This window comes from Carlito syrichta, unplaced genomic scaffold, assembly GCF_000164805.1.
Source record: "Carlito syrichta isolate Samal-C Ts95f unplaced genomic scaffold, Tarsius_syrichta-2.0.1 Scaffold316060, whole genome shotgun sequence".
In the NCBI taxonomy this organism is placed as follows: Eukaryota; Metazoa; Chordata; class Mammalia; order Primates; family Tarsiidae; genus Carlito; species Carlito syrichta.
This window is the reverse complement of record NW_007260156.1, coordinates 1117334-1123200: the sequence shown is the minus strand read 5'-3', so window position 1 is coordinate 1123200 and position 5867 is coordinate 1117334.

Genomic DNA, 5867 nt, shown 5'->3' with positions numbered 1-5867 from the left:
GGCTCCGGCGATCCATCCACCTCAGCCTTCCAAGTAGCCGGAATTACAGGCATGCACTACTACGCCCGACCGATTTTTTGATTTATTGTAGAGATGAGGTCTCGCTGCCCAGGCGGGTCTCGAACCCGCGGGCTCAGGCAATCCACTCATCTCAGCCTCCCAAAGGTACGGGATTACAGACTGGGCCACCGAGCCCGGCTCACAGGATTCTTATTCTGCTTCCTTTCTGGAAATATTCTACCATAATTGGACATTTTACTCTGCTGTTATGTGGCTGAGGACACATTGTTCACCAAGACCCATGATGGTCTGGCTGTCAACAAGGGACAATCTAGCAATTTTCTTAGTTTACACGGTGTGACTACATGGTCCCCAAAACTAGATAGGTTTGGTTGGGGATTTTAAAATTTTGGAAATGGAAGGTTGGTGATGGCTATACAGCCATGTGGATATATCTCTATGATTTTTTTTTTAGTTGGAGTCTCACTCTGTCGCACAAACTGGAGTGCAGTGGCCGCTCCCGGCCACCGCAGCCTCGACCTGCTGGGCTCTGGCGATCCTTCCGCCTCAGCCTTCCAAGTAGCCGGAATTACAGGCGTACGCTACCACGCCAGGCTGATTTTTTTTTATTTATTGTAGAGATGAGATCTCGCTGCCCAAGCGGGTCTCGAACCCGCGGGCTCAGGCAATCCACTCACCTCAGCCTCCCAAAGGCGCAGGATTACAGTCTGAGCCACCGAGCCCGGCTTCTATGATCTTTGAAAGGAATTAAATGTAAAATTTTGCTGATTAGATTGGTGGAGATTAAGAAGAAGGATTAGGGCCAGGCACAGTGGCTCATGCCTGTCATCCCAGCACTTTGGGTGACAGAGGCAAGAGGATTGCCCGAGCCCAGAGGTTCGAGACTAGTCTGGGTAACTTGACAAGACCTCGTCTCTACAATAAATCAGAAAATTAGCCGGGCGTGGTGCCGTGCGCCTGCAATTCCAGCTACATGGAAGGCTGAGGCAGAAGGATCACTTGGACCCAGGAAGTCGAGGCTGCAGTAGCCATGATCATGTCACTGCACTCCAGTCTGGGTGACAAAGTGAGACCTTGACTCACCTTCCCCCAAAAAAGAGGGATTGTTAGGTGAAGGGTAGGGAATCAGGTGTTTCTCCAGAAATGCTTTTGGTTGGTTTTTGAGGCTGACATGTTGGTATCTGTCCACGTCACTCAGCAAAAGATTATCAGAAGGACATCGGTCCTCAAGCAAAGTTGGGTTTATGGTCTTGTTGCCAGGAGGAAGGAAGAACCCACAGAGGAGGGGACCTTCAGGGCAGCTCAGTGAAGGGATGTTTGAAAGGACCAATGATAGGATTTCGGCTTGTGTTTGATCGTTTAGGAAAGCGTTTAATAAAGAGTGACTTTTATATCTAAAGTAATCAAAATCAGGGACTCATACAGATGTCTGGACACTAAAGTTCATAGCAGCGTTACTCACAATAGCCAAAGATGGGGAAAAAAACCCAAGTGTCCATCCATAAATGAACGGACAAGTGATAGTGTGAACATTCTTCAGTCTTAAGTCGGAAGTTCTGATCCATGCGACCACTTCCATGAACCCAGAAAGCACCATGCTAAATGAAATCAGCCAGGCAAATCAGGACAAATGTTGCGTGGTTTCACTTACATGAAATTCCTAGAACAGGCAAATTCATAAAGACAGAAATTAGGGGTTCCCAGGGACTAGGGGTTCCCAGATGGGGGAGGGGGAATTAGGAGTTTCGTGTTTAGTGGGTACAGAGTTCCAGTTTGGGATGATAAAATCTATATATGCAATGTCTTGCTATATTGGCCAAGGTGGTCTTCATTTCCTGGGCACAAGTGATCCTCACACCTCAGCCTCCCAAAGTGTTGGGATTACAGGTGTGAGCCACTGCACCCTGCCCGTTACTGTTTTTATTTTGTTTTGTTTTTGTTTTTTTAAGAATAGTGGCTTTGTTCTGGATTGAATGTTTTCAGGAAATGAGGGTCACTTTATGATTATCTTTATCTCAAAGGTGAGGAGGGTGGAGAGTGGCCAGTGGTATAAATTTTTTATTTTTTTATTTTTTATTTATTTATTTATTTTGAGTCAGGATCTCACTCCGTCAACCAGGCTGGAGTACAATAGCATGCTTACGGCTCACCATAGCCTCGACCTTCTGGGCTCAGGCAATCCTCCCACCTTAGCCTCCCAAGTAGCCAGGACTATAAGAAGGGGCCACCACACCAGACCAATTTTGCTTATTATTATTTATTGTAGAGACATTTTGCCATGTTGCCCAGGCTGGTCTCGGACTCCTGGGCTCAGGCAATCCTCCCACCTCAGTCAGTCTCCCAAAGTGCTGGGATTACAGGCATGAGCCATCACACCTGGCCGTATTTTTTTTTTTTTTTTTTTTTTTTGAGACAAAGTCTAACCATGTTACCCAGGCTGGTCTTGAACTTCTGGCCTCAAGCACTCTTCCCACCCTGGCCTCCCAAAATGCTGGAATTAGAGGCATAAGCCATCATGCCAGACCCAGACCTATGATTTAGAGAAACTAGTATTTGTATTAGCCAGGTTGGGGCGGGGAGGGGGTTGACACTGGTCTCTTTTGTGGTTTGGACAATGTTTGTTTCTCTGTTCAGACATGATTAGGAAGAGGTCATGGCAACACCATCAAATGACCTTGTCCATTTGTGTTCCGTGAAATTGTTTCTTTCTATAAAGAGCAGGGACGCCCGGAGCCGCCAGAGCTGACACGCCCCTGGCTGTAGGGGCTGTTTTCTCTTTCTGGCGTTTAGCGAACTCCCTTGACCTCAGCAGTGCCAGGTGCAGAGTCTGAGCGGTGGGGAATTCCTGGAGGGACTTATTATCAGCTGCCTGACCTTGGGCAGACACCGCCCATCAGGCTCAGTTTCCCCACCTGTGCAATGAGATTATTACCGTGATATCTTTCCCGTGAGGTGGCTGGGAGTGTTGAGGCATCTCTTATCATGATGTCTGCTCAGGAGGGGGCTGGCACAGCACCCAGAGAACACTCCTCTGCCCCTCAGGTGTGTCCTCAGGGCAAAGTCACCTGTGGCCACCTCCACCCTGCAGGAGATACAGATCAAACATTATTGCCTTGAAAACCAGCCTCCCTCCGTGCCACCTCGCCATGTCCAGGCCACTGATTTCCCAAGGTCTACGGGGTATCACAGTCCCATGGGGAGCTTGTTAAAACCCAGATCCCTGGGCCTCACCCCTAGGGTTTCTGAGTCAGCAGATCTGGAAAACGGGCTTGTCAATATGCATTTCTTTTTCTTTTTGAAGCGGGGTCTTATTCTGTTGCCCAGGCTGGAGTGCAGTGGCACAGTCACCGCTTGCCACAGCCTGCACCTCCTGGGCTCAGGCAATCCTTCCACCACAAGACTCCTGAGTAGCCGGGACTACAGGCACACACCACCACACCCAACTAATTTTGTAATATATACCTGATCTCAGACCAGGCAAAGTGGGGACCAAATGGAGACCCAAACTTTTGGGGTTTTTTTGAATTGGAGTCTCACTCTGTCGCCCAGGTTTGAGTGCAATGGCACGCTCACAGCCTCAACCTGCTGGGCTCAGGTGATCCACCTCAGCCTTCCAAGTAGCTGGAACTACAGGAGTGCACTAACATGCCCACTTAATTTTTTTATTTATTGTAGAGATGAGGTCTCACCAAGTTGTCCAGGCTGGTCTTGAACCCCTGAGTTCATACAATCCTCTTGCCTCAGCCTCTCAAAGTACTGGGATTATAGGCTTGAGCCACATTGCCCGGCCTGGGAGGCCCAAACTTTACCTGTACGATGTCCACTTGTATGATTAATCCTGAATTGTACCCCACATCTTTAAAATAAAATATTTAAAAACAGAAATAAATAAATAAACATAGAGAGAGATGAGGTCTTGCTATGTTGCCCAGGCTGGTCTCGAACTCCTAGGCTCAAGCAATCCTCCCACCTGGGCCTCCCAAAGTGTTGGGATTACAGGTGTGAGCCATGGCACCCGGCCGAAACATGCATTTCTAAAAAGTTTGCAGGTGACGCTGACTCTGCTGGTGTGCAGCAGGGACCACACTTTGACAACCGCTGTTGTAAGCAGAAAGTCTCCCTTGACCACGTCTGGCCTCTGTCCCAGTGCATGACTTGTTTGGGGACAGAAAAAGGCCAGAAGGCAGGTGGGAGAGGATGGAAACTCGAACTAGAGGGTCGGATGGTGTTGAACATGAGAGGAATTCAGATGTTATTCCCAGGTAAAAGAGAAAGGTTGTGCATGGTGGCTCATGCTTATAATCCCAACACTTTGGAAGGATGAGGCAGGAGGATCGCTTGAGTCCAAGAGATGAAGGCTGCAGTGAACCATGATTGTACCACTGCACTCCAGCCTGCATGACAAAGCGAGACCCTGACCACACACACAAAAAATGACCTACCTACCCACCCATGCATCCATCCTCATGTTTTTCCATTCTCTACCCATCCGTCTGTCTGTCTGCCTATATCCCAGCTGGTTCTGAAAACAGAGATTTCTTCTTTTTGTTAAGATTTATTCGTGGCATTTTATTTTTTCTCTTTTTTTTTTTTATTTTTCTCTTTTTTAGAGACGAGATCTCGCTCTGTTTCCCAGGCTGGTCTCGAACTCCTGGGCTCAAGCAATCCCACCCGCCTCGGTCTCCCAAAGTGCTGAGATTACAGGCATAAGCCACGGTGCCTGGCCTGGCATTTTATTTTAAGGTTATTGGTATATCATCTTTCATTAGCTTATCCTTACTAATTGTTTTTCCTAACATAATTAATGCAATTATTTTTTTCTTTTTTAAATTTACTTATTTTCTTCTTAAGTGTAGTCTCACTTTGTCACCCAGGCTATAATGCAGTGGCATGATCATAGCTACCACAGCCTCGACATCCTGGGCTCAGATGAGCCTTCTACCTCAGCCTTCCAAGTAGTTGGGACTGCAGGCGTGTGCCCATGCTCTGTTAATTTTCTTTGATTTTATCGTATGGTCGCGCCATGTTACTCCAGGCTGGTCTCGAACCCCTGGACTCAGGCAATCCTCTCGCCTCGGCCTCCCAAAGTAGTGGGATGGCAGATGTGAGCCACTGTGCTTGACCAATTTTCTCTCTTTTCTGTTTTGTTTTGTTTCCAGCCTTATTGAGATATATTTGACAAATAAAAATAGTTTATTTAAGGTATATGATGTGACATTTTAATATGTGTACATTATGAAATGATTACCACAATCAAGTTAATTAATACATCCATCACCTCACATAGTTACAGCCGTGTAGTGTGTGTGGTGAGAGCACCTAAATTTAAGTCCTTTAATAAGTTTCAAGTTTTGCATAACATTACAATTTTATTATTAAGACTGGGTGTAGTGGCTCACACCTGTAATCCCAGCATTTTGGGAGCCTGAGGCGGGAGGGTTGCTTGAGCCTAAAAGTTTGAGATCAACCTACAGCTTTTTTTTTTTTTTTAATCAGAGTCTCACTCTATCACCCAGGCTGGAGTGCAGTGGCACATTCACGACCACTGCAGCCTCGACCTGCTGGGCTCAGGTGACCTTTTCCGCCTCAACCTTCCAAGTAGCTGGAACTACAGGCATGAGCCACCATGTTCAATTATCTTTTTTAAAATTTGTTGTAGAGATGAGGTCTTGTCAAGTTGCCTGGGCTGGTCTCGAACCTGTGAACTCAGGCAATCCTCTCGCCTCAGTCTCCTAAAATGCTGGGATTATAGACATGAGCCACCGTGTCTGGCCTTGAACTTATTTGAGATGATGTTAAAATGATTGATTTTAGTCTTTCTTCTTCTTTTTTTTTTTTTTTTTTTT